The sequence below is a fragment of the Chrysemys picta genome, chromosome 18 (assembly GCF_011386835.1).
Source record: "Chrysemys picta bellii isolate R12L10 chromosome 18, ASM1138683v2, whole genome shotgun sequence".
In the NCBI taxonomy this organism is placed as follows: Eukaryota; Metazoa; Chordata; order Testudines; family Emydidae; genus Chrysemys; species Chrysemys picta.
In genome coordinates this window covers 16,280,739-16,306,626 of record NC_088808.1, presented here as the reverse complement: position 1 = coordinate 16,306,626, position 25,888 = coordinate 16,280,739, and the positions used below count along the sequence as shown (strand labels likewise).

The 25,888-nt window shown below is 37.9% G+C and overlaps 1 protein-coding gene across 8 annotated transcripts in view; it reads left to right on the top strand.

The window, feature by feature from the left end:
* MED27 (mediator complex subunit 27) overlaps positions 1–25,888 on the top strand; it is a 168,582-nt gene that overhangs the window by 37,500 nt on the left and 105,194 nt on the right. The window lies entirely within an intron of this gene.

Genomic DNA, 25,888 nt, shown 5'->3' with positions numbered 1-25,888 from the left:
AGAGCTTAACACCGATCTATATAGCTCAGGGAGGCTTTGAAAGGGCTCTTTACCAGTGAGCCACAGTAATGTGTTGTGGTGTATTGTGCTCCACCTGGCCCTGTTGTTTTGGGGCATGCTAGGAATTGTGGGGTGTTTGGTGTACATCTTTGAATATAACAGTGCACAATTTTATTTTGCAATGATTGCTGTACATTTAAAGCCAGAGATATTTCAGCATTTATGCAGAAGGTAGGATGTCCCAGTTTCAGTTGCCTCCACGTCTGTATGAAATTACAGTTAGGACAGCTCCGTCAGTCAATTTTTGGCGAAACAAGCCTGATGCTGTTTGAACCCTGGAGAAAATAGCCCCTTGGTATATACCCTCCATTTATGGCTATTACTTTTTATGGTTATTACAGAGAATAAGGGGAGAGAAGGTTGTTCTAATCCTACTGAATACAACCTTTTCAAGGAGGAGTTGGCACTGAAAATGATGGCTGGTCCTTCGTTGCTCCTGCACAGACCAGATCTCTTGGGAGCAGATTTGACTTTGCAATTTGTTGATTCTCTTCCTGACATCATGGCTACTGAGAGGCAAAGACTATGATAAAAGTTACTCCCAACATGTAGTAATAAACACTTAACTGAAATATAAGGAAGGCTGGACTCCTTATAGTTTCTTTTGCATCTAAAAGATTTTCAATTACTGGTGACATTTCGGTCGGTTTTTGCAGAAAAGTACCATTAAGCCAGGTGATAGTCATTTTAGGTTGCTACTGCCACTATTGTAGCCCTTAGTGGCAGCATTAAGCGACTGTCAGAGGGACTGAAAGTGTCTACACTAGATTTTTTTTTTTTTTTTTTTTTTTTTTTTTTTGGTCCATAATTTTCCACTCTTGCTACCACTTTTTCAGCTCCATTAGTGATAGCAATGATGAGAGCTCCAGTATAGACATGGGTCCTGGCAGCTGTTTGCATTTTAAGCCCCTTTTCATCTCCCTCTGCTGAGAGGAGATCCTATGTGATATAGTGCTCAAAACACCAATGGCCACCATTGCTGCAACTAGGGAAGCTGAACCAGTGCAATAAGGGGAAATCTGGGGGGTCGGGGCGGGGAAATCCTAGCATGCAGAGACCTTTGTGTTCTCCTAGGAACGTAAAGGAAATAATGCTTTACTTTCTGGTACTAGGTGGGTTACACTGCTCTACAGCCAAAATGCTTCTGAAATAAATGTAGTCAAACTTTACTAATTCTGGGTCACTGAGAACGAAAATGATGCTTAAAATTGTTGATTGGCTCTAATTTTCAAGATATGCTATTGAGTCAGTATATACGACCCTTGACTTGGGAATGGCAGAGGATAAGTGAGTTATAAAGGGAAGGGATCTCAATTTAAACCAGAAATGACTAAAATATATCTTTGACTGGATCTATGAATAAATCTATGACTGGGTTTGGACACTACTTGCTTTTTAGGCAAAACAATGAATGATGCAATCTGAAGCTGGTATTGCGTCATACATGATATGAATTGCATCATGTTATTCCTAGAAGTCATGGATGATGCAATTATAACGAAGCTTACATCACTCTGCTGAACAAATTGCCCTATATCAGCTCTAGAAATCGTACAGTGTCGTGCTCTCTTATTAGTCAGTGTTTGATTTTGCAAAGGGACGCATTTCTGTTTAGCCAAAGTGAGCAGAGATGCCTCGTACTTGTGTGAACAGTGCAGATAACTTCTGCTATGTTTGTGGTGAAATGACTTTTGCATCACAAAAGTGCAGTATAACCACTATGGTTAAGAAAGCCTATCACCTTTATTTTGGCTGCAAAATTGGAGATCAGGACGAGAGGTGGGCCCCACACATATGCTGCAACACTTGTGCAACAAATCTTCGCCAGTGGTTGAACAGGAAAAGGAAATCTATGCCTTTTGCAGTGCCAATGGTTTGGAGAGAGCCAACAGATCATACCAGCAATTGTTACTTCTGCATGGTGCCTCCAGTTGGGAAAGGTGTGTCAAAGAAGAAAAAGTGGACTGTGCATTATCCAAACAGTCCATCAGCTATACGCCCAGTACCCCACGGAGAAGGACTACCGGTTCCTGATGCACCAGAATCATTCTCACTTGAGTCAGATGAGGAAGAGGATGAAACTTCTGGTCCTGAACCATCAATGTCACAGGACCCACATTTTCTCCCATCCTCCTCCTCCTCCTCTGAGCCACACCTCATAACACAAGGTGAATCAGTGGAATCTCCTGGCAGGTGGTGATAGGGTTTCCATGTTCCGTGACCGTCAAAAGGATCTTGTCCCATTCTTCTTCATGGAAGGTGATCTTGTAGCCTGCAACAACATCGATGGTGTGATGGCAGCCCTCAACATCGTTCACGATCCAGATGAGTGGAGACTGGTCATTGATTCATCGAAGACGAGTCTTAAAGCTGTTTTACTGCATAATGGCAATGTTTTGCCATCAATTCCAGTTGGTCATGCAGTCCATATGAAGGAAACCTATGACAACATGAAACAACTTTTGAGGTGCATAAACTATGACCAACATCAGTGGCAGCTTTGTGCCGATTTGAAGGTTGTTGCTTTCTTGCTTGGTCTGCAGACTGGATACACCAAAGTACTGCTGTTTTCTCTGCGAATGGGATAGTCGTGCAAGAGATTCCCACTCCATCAAGAAAGATTGGCCACTCCGACAGTCATTGGAGCCTGGGAGGAAAAGTGTTCAGCATCCACCACTTGTTGAATCAAGGAAGATTTTGTTACCACCTTTACACATCAAGCTGGGTCTGATGAAGAACTTTGTCAAGGCCATTGACAAAACACAAGCAGCTTTCAAGTACCTCCGTGGAAAATTTCCAAGGCTAAGTGAAGCTAAGATAAAGGAAGGTGTCTTTGTTGGTCCTCAGATTCGTGAACTTCTTCGAGGTGATGCATTTGACCATGCACTGCGTGGCAAGGAAAAGACGGCATGGAAAGCCTTCCAGTTAGTGCCAATACATTTCCTCTGAAACAACAAGGCAGACCACTACAGGTTGTTGGTGGAAAACCTCCTCAAGGCATACAAAAGCCTTGGTTGTAACATGTCACTAAAGATACATTTTTGCACTCTCATCTAGATTTATTTCCACCGAACTGCGGAGCAGTGAGCGATGAGCACGGCGAGCGATTTCACCAGGACATAGCGTTTCTCCATTGTTGCAATCAGGGCAAATGGAGCCCATCAATGCTTGCAGACTATTGCTGGACAGTGACAAGAGATGCTCCATTTAATGAATACAAGAGACAAGCCAAGAAGCGCCGAGTAGACGCTGAATAGGACTAAACTATGTACATAATAGTTTTTTGCCTTTTGTTTCATAATAAATTTTATTTATATAACCCTTTTGCTGATTTTTAAAGTGTTACATAAACAGGACAGGTGAAATATTATCATGTAAAGCAACCATAAACACATGAAAAGACCTAGGTTTACAATTTATGATTAAAACTCTACTATCTACACAATATACATAGACATAAAATGTAAAAACTTAAATATCTTAGAAACAGTAGCCAATCAATTGTTTTAATTGTCATATTTGAATTCAGCACATCAAAATACATACTAAATAGCACATTTTATCTCTGAAGCAGACGACTTCTCAAAAATTGTAGACCAGTGTTATTTAGATCAGTGGTTCTCAAACTATTTTTTTCGTGGACCACTTGAAAATTGCTGAGGGTCTCGGCGGACCACTTAATGATCTTTCCAAATGTTGTTTGTACCGTTAGCTCACTATTATAAAGCACTTTGGATAAAAGCGCGATATAAAAAATAACTTTTTTGTTCTACAAATAAAAGCACACAACTCCTATTTTAGTATTAGTCGTCTTACCTTTATCATGTGATGGATGTGCCCTCTCTCTCCCGCCATAGCAGCTCCCGAGCTGGGGCTGGGAAGGAGGGAGGTCTCTCCCCTGCCACAGCAGCCACAGACCTGAGGCTGGGAGGGAGGGCCATCTCTCCCTGCCAGCCGCAGCCCTGGAGCTGGGGGAAGTCGCCTCTTTCTCTGACTGCCGTAGCCCTACACATCCTAAATCCCCCCCACCCCCTCTTCTCCCTCCACTGCCCCTTCCCACCTACCCCCTATTCCTCCCAAGGCCACCACCTCACCTTACATGTGCGTCTTCTCCAGGGTCCAGGCACCTAATTAATGGAGCCACACCTGTGCTGCTCCAGTAATTAGGTGGGTGGCCCTTTTTTTTTTTTTCTTGTTTGTAGCTGCCCAGGCGCGCACCTTAGAGGGAACTGTCCGCTGATCACCTGAATGGAGTTCGTGGACCACTGGTGGTCCACGGACAACAGTTTGAGAACTTCTGATTTAGATAAAAGTAAGAGTTTAGTATATTAGGAAAACTTAATTTACTTGAGAAAGTGAAGAGAGAGCTTCCAAGTCAGCCATTTCTAAGTTGATTTCCATCTCTATCAAAAATGTGGATGCTGGAGGTTTTCTACTTCCTCAGCTCTGAATGAACTCCTTCAGGTTGGGCTGTCTTTGCCAATGGTACTCAGTATGGGAAGCTTTGTCCCAAGGAGGAGTTCTGTGTATGTGTTTCATGCATTGGGTAATGCTACTTTGCATTTATAATAGAATCTTCCATCCATGGATCTTTAAGCATTTAAAACACATTAATAAAGTTTAACCTTACAACGGTCTAACAACATCATGCCTGTTTTACAGGTAAGGAAACAGACGCTTTCAAAAATGTGGAACTGCTTATTGTAACCCGTGGCAAGTCACTTAGACCCACACTTTCAAGAAGAGGCCACTATGTTTTTTGTGTGTGTTTGTTTTTCTTCCCAAACTTGAGATAACTTGGGTCTGGTTTTCAGAACACCCAAAACTCCAGTTGAAGTCAGTGAAAGCTGTGTGCACAGCATTTCTGAAAATTAGGCCTAATGTGTTTCAATATGGTCACTCAAAATCTGTGGCCTCTTGAAAATGTGGACCTAAATGACTTGCAAAACGTCACACCAAGTCTGTGGCAGAGTGCTGGGTAGAAAGAGCCACTTTCTTCCACTAAGATGTGTGTGGCCTTCTAGGTGCCAAAGATATTTCTCTGAAGGTGGCTGACAGATGTTCATACTCTGAAAGGAATACTACTTCCAGTAAAGAAGAGAGAATAGGTAGTTGAAACCACTGTCACTTGCCATTTCCTGTCTGGTGGAAGAAACATAACTCTTTGGGCTGGGATGGAGCACCAAGCTGCAGAAGCAAAACTCACAAGGTGCCCACACAATTGTTCAGTATTACTGGAGTAATTGTTGATTGTTAATACATGTGATTTACCTTGTAGAGAATGTGCCAAAGAAGCTAATGTGGGTAGCCACATTAATGTAATTGAATTTTTTTACCTCTCTTTTGTGATGGTCACTGCTGATAAGCAAAAGATAAATGGTTTTTTATTTATTCCATTAATAATTAAGTACAGACAGCAAGAAAGCTTAGTTTCTTAAATTGGTACACTGATGAATCAATGCTTCCTGCTCCTTTTAAGATTTTCTCAGTATTTAATAGTTGTATAGTGTGCGAAAATAAGGAGGGCTCCCTTTTAAACGAAGAACTAAAATGTCTATGGCTCAGACAGAAGATGCTTAAGTGATAATTAGGTTATTGAAAAGTGCTTGGATGTTCCTTGGTACTGCAAGACGACTGATGCATGAAAAATCAAATGCATATCAGTTACTTTGCAGTCCAGTGAAAGTAATCGTTTAAGATTTCCCTTTGTTTTTAACTCTGTGACATAGTAATTTAGAGCTGGCTGAGTCTCTAGCTAAGTCTCCTCTGGGGATATCTGAGTGAAGGACTAGTTAAATGGGGTGTTTGCATTATTTCTGAATCATTTTGTTGTAAATAGGATAGTACAGGTCATTTGAGTGTTTTGGGGTTTTGTGCTTTTTGGGTGCTTCTTCAGTGAGCTGAACACTGTGATATGTGCAAATTTAGTATTTATCAACTTGGGTTTGGCCCTGCAAAGTATTCTCTCTTCCCCTCTATTCCTTTGATTCCAATAAAGCGGAGCACATATTGTCTTTCATCAGATACGCTGGTGTTAGCTGGTGTGGGATGGCAAGGTCATGTGCTTGTAGGGTAAAAAGAGAAAAAAAATCAAATACTTGAGCTATGTAGGATCTGCTTCCCCCCCCAATGTATTAAAAGTTGCAATGATATACTTGGTTTCATTTCCATTCCTGTAGGTGTATGCATGTGATGCTACAGTGCTGCTTCTGAAATTGGTACTATTACATTATTAATATTACTGATCATACCAAGAAAGTGTCTTGCATTTAATATAGAAAGAAGAAAGATCACTTGCCCCATATGAAAATCTCAAATTGGAACTGAAGATGCCATAAAAATTTTAAAGGGACAAGGTCAGATTGAAAATCATATATTTTTAAAATACAAATTCCCTTACCTGTATTACTAAAATCATTTTAGCCGGTTTTAAAAAGTGAGACGGTTTTAAGCATTTGGATTACTTATGTTTTTTACAACTGCATGCTGTTTGTCCAAGCTGAGAAAAGTAAAGAAAGTAAACAATGGTAATGGACTATTTCTAGCTATTTTCATTGCTTAGCATCTTTGCACTAATAGAAAGTTCAGTGCTTGCCTTGTAAACACTATAGAGAAATATTTACTTCCAAAAAGTTTTTGTTGTCTTTTTTAAATTATGGAAATAGTTGAACCTAAGTAATATAGAAATCTCAAAACTTTGAAGATTTTTATGTACAGAATCATGCTGAAATAGTACAGCACAGTAAGTTGATGTAAAATGGATTAATAATCTTACCAGTATATTTCCTTGCTTCTTTGCCACTTTAGCTAGTTTTCACTTTTTAACTTAAAACTGAAACCGTGTTTAAAATTCCATTATTGACAGTTATATCAAAAACAAAAGTTGCAAAGTCAAGCACTCAGAAGTTAGGAAATCAAGAATCAAGGTTGGACATGCAACCTTAAATTGGCCCCCTTGTGGGTATGTGTTAAATGTCTTTAAAAACATGATCACAAGGTATATTTTGCCCACCGTATCTCTCCCTTATTCAGTACACAGGAATGGACAATGTTCACTGAATGAGTAGCTATTCAATATTTTCTTTTATTTTCATCATTCAGTGTGTTACCACATACCTTATTTACATACACACATCAGCCAAACACTGCACTGAACACAGAATTATTCATTTCTTCATGGTCTTTTTTTTATAGTGCTTATCATAGTAGCATATAAGTGCTACAAAGAAGGAAACTGGCTGTATAAGAGGGGAAGAGACACTCCCATGATTTGGAAAAGTCACGTGCAGTTGGTGGTGGTGATCTCGGACTATGACTAATGCCCAAACAGTGCTCAAGAGTGGTGAGGAAACTGAGGCAGGGAAATGCATATATCAATTTGATTTAAATCATGAGTTAAATCATTAGTCAGGAAGACTCGATTTAATCATGGATTTCTACATAAAAGTGCATTCTTGTTGGTTGTTATAATCTTAATACATATTCTTCAACTCAGAGATAGATGTAGGTTTCATTTTTAGAAGGTACACACTATGCATTTTTAAAGTGATTTTATTTTGAAAACTTTTCAGATTAGTTTTACAGATATATCAGAAAATGAATGATTGTTTGGTTATTTCATTTACCAAAGGTAATTGAAGCAGATATTTATTAAGTCATTGGGAGGTGAACTATCTCCAATTCAACAGGTTAATTATTAATATTTGGAGGATTTTCTTGCCATGCTGTATTAGGAGGAGAACATCACCAGACAGACATTTAAATTGTTTTATTTAACTAAAACAACAACGTTATGTATTCAGTATTTTTTTCTTCAACAGCAAACATATAATACTTTAACAAAACAAGCATATGAATTTTTGAATTAAGTTAAACAAGTTTTTTAAAATCAGGTTTGTTTTTGTTAAAATTAAATCGACTATGTCAGCCAGGTCAACATGAGAAACTTAAAATATTGGCTTCTGCAGCTAACCTTCTTCTTCACCTTCATTTTCCTGTTTGTTCATAATCTGGAAAAGAAAAACAAGCTTTCCTGCTTTTTCAGGTCCCAAATGATTTCTCAATTTGGAATGAATTAGGCCAAAGGAAGAAAATATACTTTCTACACTGGCAGAAGAAGCTACTGCTGTTAAAAGTGAGAGTATCGCTTCAACTGTCTCTGAATCCAAGTGCTTAAGTGACTTCCACCAGTTCACTGGTATGACTTTCTTTAAAACATCATCAGCAAACATATATTTCTTGAATGGTTCACCCTTAGCTCTGAAGTTTATTATAGTTGGCATTATGGAGGGATGATTGCTGGATGTCCATATGATAGCCAACTCTTCTTCTTCAGCAGTTAAGGTTTGACTCTGGTACCAAGTATTGAGAATATTTGCAAGAAAATGAGCTGGAGATTGTGCTTGTCCCATTCGTTTTTTTAATGTTTGTAATTTAACTTGTCATTGCATATTTCTCTTTTTAAGATCTCACTTAGTTCCTTCCAAATTTCAACAACATCAGCAATAAAACAGCTATTTCCCTGCATTTTGTTCAAGGCTACAAAAATAGGCTTCAGGATACTCAGCATATGTTCAACATTTCTCTTAAACCCAATGTTGAGAACTTTGGCTGTGACAGTGCCATCTATTTTTTCACGATTTTGTTCACAAACTGTCATCAGATTAGGCCAGTTCTCGATATAGTGCTCAAAACAGTTCACTACTGAGTTCCATCGCACGTCTTGTGGGAGAGTTAGCTTGGTTCCTCCCACTTTTTTCAGAGCAGCTGCTGCAAAGTGGTTGTTACGGAAGTATTTTGCAATTTCAACAACATTAGCCTTTATTTCTGGAACACTGAAGTCTTTGGCTAGGAGGTGCATCAAATGAGCACTGCAATTTATGTTATTAGCTTGGGACTCTCTTCACTTTCTTCTAAATAATTTTTTCTAATCTTGGATACATTTGCAGCATTGTCTGTGACCAAGCTGCATAGTAGACATTTGAATTTTTTTTCACAGTTTTTGTTCTAGCTTTTACTGCTACTTCTTGTAAGTATTCTGCTGTGTGCGCATTTCCTGCTGGATCAATTGCTTCTGTAAGGAACATTCCCTTCTTCTGTTGTCACACAAGCACATACAACAGGATCATTGTGGACATTACTCTACCCATCAAGACTCAGGTTAACAATTTCATCCTCTAGACCTTTTGCACACTGCTCAATTTCTCTTTCATACATTTTATCCAGCAATTTGCCTGCGACGTCTGCTCTGTAGGGTGGACTGTATCCTGGTCTTAACGACTGAACCATGTTAATGAAGTGTGGGTTCTCAATCATACGGAAAGGAGAGTTTGTTGCATAAACAAACTGGGCAATTTTTTCATCAATTATCTCTTTTTGTAATTTGCTGGTGCTCATCACAAACTTATCTATGGTTGGTTGTTTCTGGAGATTTTTCTTTTTCTTTTTTGCTACAGGTGATATACTGTGGCTATGTGACATACATGATGTGACTGAAACACTATCATTGGCAGATAACTCTGAAACTATAGAAAATGATGGTGATCTTGAAGTTGGATAGGCTTCAGAATCCTGTATGTTGATGATGGATTTTCCTATTATTTAATTATTATTACCATACTGCTCATTTAGTATTACTCATTGCATTCACTGACACTCAGTACTACTTGAAAGGTGAATTGTAAAAGGAAGATCTGCCTATTTCAGCTATTTATGTTTTTATTACAACTGCATCTAGAGTAACAAATATACTTTTTGCTCAAACATGAGAATTCAAGAATAGTCCAGAAGGAAGACAGGCAGTCCTTAAGAAAAGTATTAAATAAAAAAGTTGACCAAACTGAAGATCCTGCATGTTCAGACATGTTCCTTTCATCATCTTCAATGCAGCTTCCTCCTGAGAAGGAACACTTCTCATGATGTTGTTTCATTCAGGCAACCAGGCCTTGCATTTTTTTGTTGCACTGTTTGCATTTTGCACGCATGCCTGTCTTACCCACAAGTAGAGGAACTTCATTAAAATATTCCCAAACTGGGTCTCTTTTATGGCCTGCTGCCATTATAGGTTTTCTCTTCTAGTGAGAGAATGGTATGGTAGATCTCAAATTGATGAAGGCTATACTCAGACCTCAAGACTTCTGGAATATGCTGCTCAAACAGTTTCATTTCTGTTTCTACTGCCTGTCCTTCCCTTCTTACATTTATCTCCAGACTTCTTCTCCTTGTCCAGATCTATTCTGCCCCCAACAATCTTCTGTTCATTGAACTTTTTAAAACTTTGCACTTTTAGAGAGAGGTAAGGGATTGACTCTGTGTACACAAATTTGTCGAGGGACAATAAGGTTGAGGTCTGTTATTTCTCACCTCATTTTTTGCTGTTAACAAGCATGTTATCTCTGGGGGACACAAATCCACAGTTTGAGAACTGCAAAACTAAGCATTTCTGATGGTATCGTCTAGACCAGGGGTAGGCAACCTATGGCACGCATGCCAAAGGCGGCACGCGAGCTGATTTTCAGTAGTACTCACACTGGCCAGGTCCTGACCACTGGGCTCTGCATTTTAATTTAATTTTAAATGAAGCTTCTTAAACATTTTAAAAACCTTATTTACTTTATATACAACACTAGTTTAGTTATATATTATAGACTTGTAGAAAGAGACCTTCTAAAAACATTAAAATGTATTACTGGCACGCGAAACCTTAAATTATTGAGTGGATAAATGAAGACTTGGTACACCACTTCTGAAAGGTTGCCAACCCCTGTTCTAGACTGAGCACTGAGTCCCATTGGGTAGATAAAAAGATTAACCTAAATAATCTATACAGAAGCCTGTGGAACCCCAAAGATTGGGTCCCTAATCCATGAACTATTGGAACTCATTTACAAAACTTTTCTTAAAAATTACATGGATATATTGTCTCATACTATAGAATTAGAATTTATAATCCCTATTCCATGATGAGATATCTTTGAGCTATAATGTATCTTAATTACAACTATCTTTAGATATGTTTTTCCTCAAAAAGCATTTTTATCAAAAAAATCTGATTTTAATAAAAAAAATCTGGTTTTAATTTTTTTTAAATCATTGATTTTTATCCACCCTGGTATTTTGTCTAGGTCTGTATATTTCTATATTTGGAGGGGATCACCCTGGAGTCTTTAGTTGTCCTTGAAAAAATTCACCAAAATTTGAACAGCAACCTAATTTGGTTCCTTTGTGCATTTTAATAATCTTTAATTGCATGATCCCATATTGTGTTATCCACACAATCTCTGCCTCATTCAGTGCACAGGATGGACCTTGCTCTGACTATAAGTCAGGGTTGTGTCATAAATGAAGCTGCTGTCTGTAGGACCCCTTTTTCATTTGTTGCTGAAGTTGGAAGGTATGTAGTGAATGAGGTGGAGAACTGGAAGAAGAAAGGTTTGTTTCATGGTTAAGGCAGTTGAATGCCACCCTGGAGAACTGGATTCTATCCATGCCTCTGCCACAGAGTTCCTATGTGATGCTGGGCAAGTCGTGTAAATAAAAATTTTTATAGGTGTCCACTGTGTGTTGCTCATTTCTGGCTACCCAACTTGAGACATCTATAAAGAAGTGCTGAGAGCTTGTAACTGCAGCTAAGTGGGAGCTCTGGTCTGAATTTATAAAGTTTTATACAGTGCTAAATACTCTGAAAAATCTGGTCCTAGGCTTCTCAAATTGGGTGTCTGAAATTAGAGGATACTTTTGACAATTTTGGCTTTAATCTCTGTGCCTCAATTCTCCATCTGTTAAATTGGTAAGAACTAAGATACTATGATACTTATGACATTGCGGGGAATTTGTCTGTACAACTTATGAATTCTGGTTAACATTGTGAAGTCGTTGTTATGAAATGCTTTGTCTCGTGCGCCCACCAGGGCTGACAAGGCTTTAAGCGTGTCCTTTGCAGACAGGGTACTATGGTGGGTTATTAATGACTGCCTGTTCAGGGTGAAGCACCTTGGGACAGTGGGTTAGCTGCTTGGGGCCTAGAGTAGCTACTTCTTCCTACTTGTCCTGCAGACAATGGGAATGGACAGTGGAAAGAAGGGGGGGGGGGGGGGGAAAGAAGGTGACAAAGCAGGTATTTAGAAAGGATTAATGGAAAGACTCAGGGAACCACCCAAGAAGCATTGGGTAGGACAGGGGAAGGCCAAAGACAGATCAGCAAAGTGAGAGAAGGAGAGTTAGGAAGAGAAGGCTCCATATTTGAGAAGATAAGTGATGCACTGCTGCAGCAGAAGCAAGGTAGATAAAAAAACAATAAGAAAAAATTTTTTTTTTAAAATTTAAATTAGATATTTTAATTAAATTTGTTCTTTTTAAAAATAAACCTAGTAAATTTAAATTTAAAATTAATAGCCCTTAACATAGGTTGTAAGATTTACTGTAATCTATTAAAATAATTTAAATTAAATAAAGAAAATAATATTTTGTAGTACATGTTTGCTGCTGAAATTTTAAACAAAGTCACACCAGTTCAGAGATGTGAAACTCACTTATTAAACACTGGAAACAAAATTTGTTAAAATGCTAAACCAGATTTTGACAACAGTCTTTCTGTAGGTTCAGAAAGAATATTGTATTCATTTCAGTTTATTCAACTAGTCAGCTCAGTGACAGTTGAAAAAGTAGGACTAAATAACCTCTGCTTGCTTGGTTGCATTGGCAACCTTATTTCAGGCATTTCCTAACTTTAGTGCTTGACTTTGCAACCTTAGTATTCTTTTAATATAATCTTTTCTTTTTCTTTTTTGAAGTAATTGACAATATATGTTATGAAATGAGTAAATCACTCTCCTTCTGTATGTTGGTCTCCAAATCTGAAATTTTTATTGGGACAGCAAAAAAAATCTCAGATGTCACTGCAAAGAGCATGTTGTAAATATCTAGATAAATATAGTAAAAAGCTTTTTTTGGATCCTGTTTCTTTCTCTTGGTGGTGGGGAAGGGGTAAATGAAATAATTGATGTGTGCACTGTTAGCTGTCGACCAGGTTTCATGTGGCGTATCTCTCCTTTGGCATGCATATAGCAGCAGCACATTTAGCACCTCGCCCACAACATCCACCTCCTGATAGCAAAACTTGCCAATAGAAAAGCATTCAGCACTTCATTATTTCTACAACCTGAGTGCATTTGCAAATTAATTGATGTGTGGGAGGAAAGGCATCTGCTTTGTAAAAACCTTTAACTATTGCAGTAAAACTAGAAATAAAATTGGTTGTCTATAGTAAACTGATATGTAGTTACAGGTAGTGTGGCTTCCAGGATAATGTGGCACCTTGATGCCTTTTTCTCAGGTCATTACTGACTTGGGTGCTCACTTTCTTTAATACTGCATTCTGTCATTTGAAACACACATTGTTTGCTAAATAGAAACCTTGAAAACAAATGGCAGACTAGACATAACACACTTTTTTTGTATAGCTAGTGGTTTCTTATATGTTGCTTACTCAGCACTAAGCCAGATTTTCATTAGACCTATGAGTGACTCAGGGCATTTTAAAGGCTCCTAATCTTGTGGGCTAATTGTGTTACCCTACAATACCATTATAATTTCCCATGGAAAATAATATAAAGCATGTTCCATTTGTGTACTCATAAAAATCATTATAAGTACTTGCAGAAAGTCTTGTATATCTTGAATAGTAGGGGGGAAAAAACAAACTGTTTTGATTCCCTCCCATAAAAGGTAGTGGTGACGGTCTTCTATTTCTGTTTGTTTAGTGTCTTGGACTGTACCCATTGCTATGGTATCTGAGCTCTTTACGTATAAGCTACTGGTAACTTCAGTCAACTAGTGAATGAATATTGAGTAAGCACTTCTTAGCTTAAATTGCACTCTGTTGTATTTCCTTTTTCTAGTTTCTCTGATCAGTTAGCTCACCCAAGTGTTGCAGATAAGGGTAAGAATATGTGATCTCTTCTCAGAAGTAAGGATTACATAATCCATAGATGTTACTCTTTGTGCTGTGGTGAAAGAAATCTGTGTAATGAAAGAGGTTTTAGCAAAGCAAATGGGTTTATTACACCAGTTCAGACTACTGTACTTTTTGGATTTGGTTGTAAAACATCTCTGTGTTTTTTGCACTCTAGTCTGAGTGTGATATTTAAACAGATGGACAGCTAATTTTTTTTATAATCCAGGCCCGTTTTTTTTCAAATGAGATGAGATTCCTATTTGTTTAACTTGCTACTGTTAAGAAAACTTCATCTATATAAAGTATCATGCTGTGCACTTAGGTCTCAGGGTTTGAGAATTTAATACAGTTATGCAGTTAAGCATTGGAGTTTTTTTTCCACAATCATGATTTTGGACTGTAATCTTTCTGCAAGTGTAATGCCAGCTATGCTTGCACACTTATTTCAAACCTTATTAAAGCATCATTTCCTTGTTTAGTTTTTAGATTTGGGTGCTTAATCATGGTGCAGGCAAGTTGTTCAAACCCACATTATTTTTGTTTGGGGGCACATATTAACTTGTTTCCTTTTTCTTTTGTAATCCTGAGTTATCAGGATTCTGATTAAATTTCCTAACTTTTCAATTAAGAGTTATTTCCAAATTTAATTAACCCCAAATGGAAGGTAGGAACTGCCTTTTCACTTACATTCAGGTTTCCTGGTCACACTTCTATATGTTCCATCCTCTGTCTATTATGGAGTTTGTAAATAGTTTTGAAATGCCAGTTTGTGATATATGGGCCTCTTTAACATTTCTTTGATTTATGTGCAGCCCGGTGGGAAAAAAGCAAAGGAAGCAAATTATGCTGGGGAAAAATGTTGCCAAGCTTCACTTTTTTCAGTTTTAGTTAAAAACTACACTTTTATCAATCAAACCTGATGGATTTTGTTTTCCTTTCTAAAAGCATTCATAACTTAACTCTTTGAAGGCTTGAGAAATTTTTGGCCAAGATTTTCAAAAGTGACTAGTGATATTTTGGGTGCCCAATTTTGAGGCACCTTTAAATGGCCTAACTTTTAGAGGTGGGTTCTTAGCACTTTTTGAAAATAAAGGCCCTTGATGTCATTTCAGTTAGGGCTTCTAAAAACTGAGGCACCCCAAATCACTGTGTACTTCTGAAAATCTTGGCCACATGTTTCTCCCACTGTGTACCGTCTAGATCAGTGTTACACAGACTTTATTGTATAAAAGTAAATTTTAATCCTCAGAAATTTAGTTTGTAAATGGATTTAAATGAGTTTTCATTAGAATGTATCCAAACAATGACAGTTTTGCAGTTTTATAATGTGTTCTCTCAAGTTCTAGTCTTAAATGTTCTAATTAAGTGCAAAGCAATAATTTTTCTCATGTCAGAAGGCCTGTTTCAGTGCAAAGGTACAACATATCCTGGAATTTGTGAAAGTCAGTCTTGCTATGGGCTTGAAAGTCTGCACAAAAACGGATTGATATCAGCCATGACCAGCGTCATGGACTGAGCATGAAGAAAAATGATCTCGTGGCACAAAGATGTAAAAAAGTTCACCTGAATGGCATTGTTGGTACATATAACCAGATGAATCTTGGCGTTGGGAACTCTCTCCATTAAGTCACAGTTCTACACTTGCTGATAAATGGATGTGGATGCTGAATCCAGCTTTTATCCCTGAAGTCATCTTCATTTTTCATGAATTTCAAGAGATTGTATTGCCATTATTATGTCCCAGGCTGTCTCATCCAAAGGAAGAAGCATGGAACACACTGGAAGTGAGAAGGACACTTAAAATATACAAGCTAACCCATAAGTAGGGCTACGATTTTGTCATGGAGACTTTCATGACTTGAGCCCTCCTCCTCTTCTCTCTCCCCTCCACCCTCCTGGTGCCCGTGACCTGTCCATGGCTTTTACTAAAAATATGCATAACAAAAACTTAGCCTTACCTATAAGTCCAAGGAACTCCGCCATCAAAGGTTAGAAAGCATCAAAATCTTTCCATATCAAGATGAATGTCTCTGGAGGATAGACGCTATAAAGCAGAACTGTTTGGAGCATGTTTTCTGAAACTAGTAGAGGTGTCTCAGGCAGAGGCAGAGAAATTTGTGCTCCATATGAAGAAATATGCTGGGCAGCCACATGGTAATCTATATGCGTGTTTGGCCAAAGGGGGGTGCACTCAGTAGTACTTCAGTGCATTCCAACATATTCTCTCTAAATATTCATGTACATAGGTTGCATCTTAATAGCCTTTTTATTATTTCCACTCTTAAGTAAAGACTGATGATAATCCCATTGTAGGACCTGTCTGTATTGAAGAATAAAAAAAGTAATGTTTAACTGACAATTTTATTTACTCAAGAAGCAGAAGTCTACAAATGTAACTTATAGTGATATGAGTGAATCCGGAAAAAGTCACTCTTCTTCCAGCCTGAGAGTGTCCACACAGGGAGTTATTCCTGGATAATTATATTAACTAATACAATAAGTGTGTGTGTGTGTGTGTGTGTGTGTGTGTAACAAGCCCAGAGAGTAAATAAAGCTAGGTTGTCATAATCTTTGTGGGAGACAACATATGCTACTCCAACATTTGCTCTTCTGCCCATCCCTCTTGGCCTACCAAAGTCTGGATTTGTTAATCTTCCTGGCACATTTCAAAACTCATCTAATTTTTTTCCTCTTAGGTGGCTAGGGGGTCTGTGTTGATTGAGGGCTAAAAGGTCGTTGCTTGTTTTGCTGAAAGTTCATTATCTGTGTTCTGGGTTTTATTCTTGAGCATTGTGCATTTTAATTATTGTGAAAGCAACCAGAGATAGAGAGAAGCACTTTAAAGAAGTTAAAATAATCATTAATTTATTATTAAACCACTAAAAATATAGTAGCAATAGGTACCCACTAGACCTGTTACAGGTAGGACTATGGCTCAGATTTTTAAAAGTATTTAGGTGCCTAACTCCCATTGATTTGGGACCCAGGTGCTTAAATACCTTTTAAAAACCTGACCTATGAAGATCATGTCATTTCAGGTAAATTACTGTGTCCACTAACCTGATATTTCGCTCCTGTGTTGTGCTCTTTTTCTCCCCTCTCCTCTACTTTGTAATAGGGCTACTTTAATTTGTATTAGCTGAAAATTGGTATATACATTTTGTTGGAAGATGGGATGCAAATCGCTCTCCCCATTTCCCCCCCCACCCCCTTCATGAAAATGGTTTGTGTGCTATAATGATGAAGTCCTCCTGGAAGGTTGCAGATCATGGTATACTGCTTAACTGCTGCGTTGAGGTTAATGCGGCTAGACATTTTAATATAGTTATCTTTAGTCTTTCAGGGCATAAGAGAAGAGTCTTCAGTTCTAAGTTCCAGTGCTTTTTAAGGAGCCATAGTAGCAATGAAAGTTGATGCTAATTGTGTCCTTATCCAGTTTTAACAACCTGTTTTCTCTGCTACAGATCCTTTTTTCCCATTCAAGAAGAATCCCTTTGTTAAAAAGAGAACATGGATTTTCTTTGTGTATGAATGATTTTCAGCTCAGCAGATATTAGGGTTATCCATGAAGAATAACATACAAATAGAAACGTACCATGTATAAAAGTAAGCAGTTAAAAATGGTACCATTTCGAGTCTAAAACCAACATGAAATAAGATCACTTGCATATTTAGCTAAGAAGTGGTGGATGTGACACCCTCTGTACCAACCAAATGCACTCAGGTTCATAGATTTCTTCTTACTTCCTTTATTGCTAAATAGGTCTCTAGCCCATCCCTTGAATTCTGGAGGTGATTGTGGTAGCTTTACTTCACTTTTTTGCACTTGTGACCCTCTAGGGATTCTTCTTTATGCCTCTGGATTGTACTTGTATTTCTAGATAAGTATCAGTTTAGTTTCTAGACAACTTGACAGTTTTGAGAACTATGATTTTTTCAAAACAATTTCAGAGATGCATATCTAAAATATGGGGTATCATCACCACATATAGTTTACGTATTGTATAAATGTAACTGTAGTGGCTTGGGCCAAATAAAAGGCGCGCGCAGCAACGCAGCAGGGAAACTCTCTTCCATCCTTGGGGCACCTGTTCCAACCCTTCCCACCCTCAGTAAACTTATACACACCAGCATACAGACACTCACTGACTTATGCAAGCGTTCTGTTCCGGAACGCCTTGCGTAACTTGAATTTTGTGCAAGTTGGAAATGTATAATCGACAATTACGCCAAACAACAACAACAACAACAACAAAACCCCTCCTATTTCTAGCTTACGGAACTTTTTCCGTAAGTGCAGATTTGTGTAAGTCGGGTTTGCATAACCTGGGGGACGTCTGTAGTACAATGAATGGAGAAAAACAACAGGGGGATAAGATAGGGAGAACGGTAAAACACGGTTTATATCCAGCACGAGGATCTACAGGCCCAGTGGTACCACAGTATGAAAAAATAGACCTTGAACAATGCATCTAGATTCAGAGTTCAAGAATGCTGGGCAGAGTTCCTGTCCAGCAGCGATTCTTGGGTGCTCCTGGTCATCTTCGGCACCAGTAAATTTTCCCCAACAAACCCCTCCAGTGTCTTCTTTTGTCACTCTGTACAAACCCACACAGAGCGAAAACCTCCCCACTTAACTAGCTACAGCCTCAAAGTCACAAGCTCCAGTACTCACAGCTCCATACAGCTTTGGTGACAGTGATATTGGGTCTGGATCTGGTTTGTCCTTCTCACAGTGCTTCTTCTGGCTCCTGTCCTAGGACTTCCCAGGTCAGCTGCTCTATCCCTCCTGGGCTTCAGGCTGGTTCTCCACTGCTTCCGCGCATGAGGTGCGCGCGCGCGCACACACACACACACTTCTCCCTCTCTCTTCTCTACTCTCCTCTTCCTGGAACAACCAGCACTTCCTCTGCCTGTGTAGGAACTTTTAAAGGGGTCATGCTCTCTAAACCCCAAAGGGGTAACAAATATTAGGTTTCTTTAAACTAGAGAATAGTTTGATTTTGGTATAGTCTTTTCAGGTTGAAATTATCCCAAAGTGCAGTTAAATTTTACTAATATAATGACCAAGTAGGTTTCAAAGCACTTTACAAACCTGCATGATCAGCAGTGTCTCTTGCACAGACTTGGACGCTGCAACCACTTTTATTAGGAGTAGAAGGGGGATGGAAAGTTGATCTGGATAATGGGCCTATGACCAATGCTTTCAGGAAAGTGCAATGGATTTGTTAACTTCTGGTCTTAAACCAGAGACCAGCAGAGGAGTCTTTGGTATAATATCTCATATGAAGGACAGAACTTTTATTGCCCCAACACTTTTTTAGGATGATGTTGCAATTTTGGTATTGGGTAGGAGCCTAACTTTGGAAGCCTACCTAAATATATGGACTCTATCGCCATCCTTTATGAGCCCCTCACAATAACCTAGTCAAGAAGGGGAAATATCCCCTTTGTATGCTCTTAATCTCTCTGTAAAAGAAGTGTTTGATAGAGCTGAGGACTGAATCCAGACCACCAATCCAGTGCCTTAAATGCAAGGCTAGTGGCGGCTATTCTCATTTTATCCTGAAAACATGTGTTAGCAAGCTTTCCAGATTACACATGGACATTTAAGAGTAGAGGCCTGGAAGGATAGGAAATTATCTTGTTCACCACTATGGTGACTTTATATAAGGTTTTTGTTACTTGGCTCTTGTTTTTCAGTCTCTTCAAAAACTTGCAGTAGGTGAATTATTGCTCAGATTAAAATCCAAAATTTTCCAATTACAGCTCATCAGGAGGGACTTGTACTTTCAATTAGCATGAAGCAAGTTCTTGATTGTTTTTATTTTATTATTTTTGCTTTTTAAACAAAAGGAACATACTTACCTGATCCCATTAGACTGAAAATAAAGAGACAGTCCAGTCAACAATTAAATATTGGCATATTGGGAAGAAATGATACTGAAATTCCTTTGCTAATCTAATTAGCTCTTGGTAATAGGAATATACTGTTTTATTTGGTTTTGCAAGTCTTCCATTTCTTTCACTAAGGTGGGTTGTGAAGTTATGTTGCCCCTTAATTTTCCCCTTCTTCTTTCCAACATCTTAATCCTTCTCTGAAAGTAGTAAGCAAGGACAAGGTTGATCAGTTCACTGATTTACAGTCAGGAGTTCCATACTGAATTTTTGTTTTGTTTTGTTTTTGAAAGAAAATATGAGACAAAACCACACTTGAAGGCTGCAGTCTGACACTAATTAAAACAGCACTTGCAGCATAAATATTGTGCTTAGAGAGAATGGAATAAAATAGACATAATGAAGGAGAGAAATTCTAAAATAAACAATGTTTAAAAACAACACAGACTGAGAAAGATACAAACTTCGTTTTCCTAGTATACCATCAAAGAGAGCATTTTCCAATCTGCCAGTCTTGGGAAAGGACCCACTCATCCCTCTTCTACAGGACTGGGGAGCAAATGTAGGTCTCTTTAGAATGTTCCATATGGAACTGAGGCAGTGACACGCTGCATATGGCTTCAGTACAAATAGAAGCAGTTACATGGAAGAGATTTTTAATAGAAGTGCAAGCTCTTTAGTTCTGCAGCCCAGTTGGGCCAGAGAGTGCAGGAAAAGAGGACAACTGTAATACTGGGATTTGAAGGAAGAAAAGTAATGGGATAACAGTTCTGTTACCTCCACAGATGGGGTACAATACTTGTTGCTTTAGGCATCCTAGTGAGTCGGAAGGAGTGTGGGGAATATATTTTAAAAAAAGAAAAGAACAAAGTGTTCTAATTGAGTTGGAAATCTAGAACAAATAAATGATGTCTGGCTTTCCTATTAATTGAAGGCCTGAAACCTAGTTCAGCAGCAGAAAATAAATAAGTAAATAAATTGGAGAACCTGCTCTTTTGGTCTATTGATGCTGTTTTGACCAAGCTGAGAATTCAGCTATCCTAAAATGATCAAACATTGTTTAGAGAAAAGAAAAATCCAAACTGGCCTCATTATCTGAGATATGCTTTTAAAAAGTATCAATTAAAGTAATGTAACTTCTCTCTTGCCTGCGTTCGTCTGCAAAGATGAAACCGAGGGAGTGTTCTGTTGGCTTGCTCATAGCTGGGTTCAAAAGAACTATTACAGCTTTATCATAATAAACTCCCTTGTTAGCTGAAAGGGAGAAGTATTTTAATGAGGGGCAAAATACTGTGCATCTTTAAAGGAGAGAAATGTGCATGTTTTTGCTAATGTTATAGTGGTCTTAGAAAGTCCTATGATGGATAAGGATCTGTCATTGCTTCCAGGAAGCCCCTATTCTCAGGGAAGTTGGAACCAGATACTTTTTAAAACAACTCCCTCTTGCTTCCCTCTCGCCCTGCCCCCCAAAAAGCATATTATTTAAAATATTATATACATATATGTGCCTGTAATATTTAAAATTAAGATTTTGGAAAAAGTCACCTTGGGGTTATATGAACGAACACACGTGAGCTTTCTGGTTTTAAACATTTTTTTAAGCAAAGTAATTACTCAAAAAAGAATTCTAAGGATTGTTAATATGTGAATTTATTGCACACAGTGAACTGACATGATCAAATGCTTCAGGTGCTTTTTCAGTTTTTGCAAGCTAAATAATATCTTCAGTAAGTAGAGTGTAATGGCTTGTTTTGTCAGCGATCAACACAAGCAAAAGACCATTTGATCTAATATGATCCTAATGGTAAACTTTTGACTGCCAGAACCTGGGACTGGACAATAGAGGATGGATCACTGGCTAATTGCCCTGTTCTGTTCATTCCTCCTGAAGCATTTGGCTCCGGCCATGTCAGAAGACAGGCTATTGCGCTAGATGGACCATTAGTGTGACTCTGTATGGCCAAACTTATGTTCTTAGCATTTCACTGGTGGTAAAGAGCTTAGCTTCTCACCAGCCAGTTGGATTTCCCCAAAACTGAAAGTTACATGGATGAGTTACTGTAATAGTGCTTATGAATGATGGGGAATCCTGAGTGGCTGATATGATGATGATTTTTAATACTGTCCAATATGTCAACATTCAGATACAACAGGTATTTGCATATTTTAACCTGACAGCTGTTGCACACATTTAGCTGGCAAAATGCTAAACGGTAACTGTCAACAGCAGCTTGAGGGTGATAATCACTGAAAATATCAGAATAAAAGAAACTTCTGGCAGTCTAGCCATAGCATCTGATTTCTGGAACAGTTTTTATTGAAACAGTATGGTTACAATTGGAGAACAAATTATTTGGAGAAAAGTGATACCGGTATGTATGCAAAATACCTTTAATGAAATATTTAGAATGTCTGTGATGAATCAGTTTGTCACATCTTTGATGTAACAAGTTAAGTAACTCATGAGATGGCTTATTGGTCTGCTCCTTCAAGGTGCTCAGCCTCCATTGAAATTAATGAGTTGAAAGTACTCCACATTTCACAGTAAATGCTGGGCGCTGATTAGACCTTAAGGGACCCTGTACCATTCTTTTCTTTCATTCCTCAGTAATCTTTTCAGTCACATGACAAACTCTCTGAATGATGCTTAGAAGGAGTGGATAGACCAAGTCATAGACTTCTTGAACTGGTTTCATTCCTCTCCCTACTTGTATTGAATCCATTCTTGACCGATGTCTTCTGTTAAACATCCCAGGCTGGATTGAGCTACAGAAGCCAAATATTTTTTCACCATCCAGGGGAGTGCGAGTTGGCTTTGAATTGAGTAAAAAGAATAGCAAGTATTTTACAGTTTATTAATGTGAAGGTTATGATTCTTTCAATATTTTGTTTTTAAGTAATACTAATAATTACTATACAAGTGTTTCAAAGCACTTTTTTTTCTTCAAGAAATGCTGGAAGTATGCCAACAGAGGTGCTTGTGTTCTGGATCACCATATTTAGTAGTAAAACTGTGAGCAAAATAAAGGCGTTGAGCTATTGCATGCCAGAGTGAACAAGTAGGGATAGGGCAAGCAGTAAAACAATGGAATAATACTATGTGAAATTGTATATATTTTGCAGCATCTTAAACATTATCTCAGCCGGTCATTAAAGACAGCTTCGTTACTCAATGTTGCTAGCTTTCACTAATTTGTTGCAGATCTCATGTTTTTCTTAAAGGTCATTTTCCTGGAGTCAGGCAATTGCAAGAGAATCTCATATTTGTTTAAAGAGAATTTCTAGCCCTCATGGTTGCATAGAAATTCTTGAAAGCACCTTAAAGGCAAAGAGACCAAAAGGCAAATAAAAGAACCCCACAATTTTTTTAAGTAAATAAACCTGATTATTTTTTTTAAGGTAGGACTCATGACTTTTGAATAGTTGGTGTTGACAGTATTGGTTGTATATCCCATCTGTAGGATAATTCCTATACAGGAAATTTCTGATAATAGAATGACTAGCAGTTTTTATTAGATCCTATAATAACTGTACTGTGATAATTTCATGCTGGGAATAAGGGACTTTCTAAAAAACCCATGAAACCAGAATAATAGAGTAACTGCAAATGGAGTAATAGAACAGAAAACCTAGAATAACCAGGTATGATGAAAAGGTGTATTTCCCTCCCCCAATCCTTTATTCTGCTCACATTTGACCATGCCATAAAATGAACATATTATTTTGAAAAGTAGAGAACTATTATAGAACGTTTCATGGGCCTCCTTTTTGAAACAAGAGTTGCTCTCATGGAACACTAGGAGATAAATGTGTGCATGGTAAGTGTACATTTTATGTGTACTGTATATACCACATTATCTATCTATATGCATTAAATCTCATGCCTGTATTTGTAAATAGTAATAAATCTGAATTACCTTCAGCTTTGGTTCTGTTCTTCAGAACCTGTGACTAAGGAAACATTTTCCCAGTCTTTTTGGTTCAAAAATGTACAATACAGTATGTGATGCTTAAATAATGTATAAATGAGATTGGACAGGAGTTGCCTATCAGTTTTATTAACTTTGACCCTTTCTCTCATTGTAAAGATTTTTTTAAAATATTTAATGGGTCCTTATAGGTTTTTGACAGTTGGGTCTGTGTTCCTGGAAGCGTAGAATTAGCACACACCAAATTAAGAAAAAGTCCCTGAATTACTGGGAGTCAGCATTCAAGGACATAGTTTGTTTTCTGGAATACTAATTTTTAAAAAATGGTACATACTTTTCTTGTACCTGGCCCCTAAGTGTGAAATACACCAGAAGGTCTCTGAATAGTATCACATTTTAAAATGGTAATATTAATAATTCATCTGTAATAGTACTATTTTTGCTCTGTCTTTTGAGCAAGTGGCCAAAATGATGCCATTTTGGGTAAAATACCTGTTGTGCCACTCTGCACAGAGAGCATAACTCTTCCAGAGTAGTGTCAGCAGGGACAAAATGGCTGAGTTTGCACTGATCATAATAAGATGCAATGAAGAAAAGGGAAGGGAATGTTCCTAGAGCCAGGAAGAGGTCTCCTGCCAAGCCATCTTTCCCTTTAATTCCATAAAACACTGTGCATATTGCACTCATTGCAAATTCTGGTAGTGGAGATAGAAAACTAAGCCCCTGACATTTTGAAACATTGTCTTTCAAACTTGTAGTGTCCCTTTCGTTCATTGATTTCCCATTTAAGAAATTTGTAGGAGAAAAACAAATCTGAGCAAAATTCATTGGTCTAAGATGAGTTGTTAGAGCAATATGATACCCCTCCCTTTCCCTAGCTGAGAGTAGTTCTGCTTTTATTAAGACTGCTATACATCTTTGTCTGTGTCATAGTGCTGTATAAATCACATGGCAAATCGACCAAGTAAATCAGGAAGCTGTTAAAAAAGCAATATGGATGCTCTAAACACTGACATTTAAGTCTTATTGGCTCACTGGATAGCTTCATTCATTTTATAGCCATTTTCAAGATGATAATTTCAATTGGTTTTGTTTTTCATTTTCTGTCACAACTCTGTGGAACAGTGGTATGTAAGTGGATTTTATTTTCTGAACATTAGGTTATGCCGAGGAAGCTATGACTTTCTTATGTGGTGGTCATGGGATTAGTTTCCCTAAATTGTAAAATAGCTGACCTTTTCAAAACAAATGTGTAGACACTTTGACAAAACACTGATACACGGCTACAGATATGGAAAGAATTCCACTTAGCTAACATTGAGTAAATATCTGGTGCTTTTTACTTCAGAATCTGGGGTAGGGTGAACTCATTGATCAGGATGACTTAAGAACTGTTAAGGTTCATTTGCACCTTATCCTTTTAATAATTTGGTTTCACCATAAGGATACCGGCATGTCTATCTGAAATGCGCTCGGTAAAATTGTCTTCCATGTTCACATACGTCCTTCACATATTGTCTTTCACGATCACTGCCAACTAAAATAAATGCATGGAGAAGACCGCTACTTCAGATGAAATTTTCATTTGCAAAATGAGCAGGTGCAAGCAATCGAAACAAAAACTAGATTTTCCTAGTGTAGCCAGTTTCCTGATCCTCCTCTTTTAAGGATCCCTGAATCTCTTGGTTTATTGTGTCTGATCTGTTACCCATTCACAAATAATTGTTGTCGGATCTTGTTCATTAAAAATCTGGTTATATAGTAAAATATTACTTATTTGAATTAATGAGCACTATCAGTGAAAATGTGCCTATATTTATAGACCATTGGAATCCAGTTTGTGGGTTGTTTTTTTTAAATTATTATTATTATGGTACGGGTCTTTGAAATGTCCAGGTTCACAAATTTATTTTGCATAGAGCAGCAGATTATGGGATCAGTTTTCCTGGCATCTGAAATAAATATTTAAGAGAAATTGGCTGCCTCTGTAGCATTTAGGTCAACTTGGACGCAACATATTGTCCTTAATTAGTTTGTATCTGTAGCT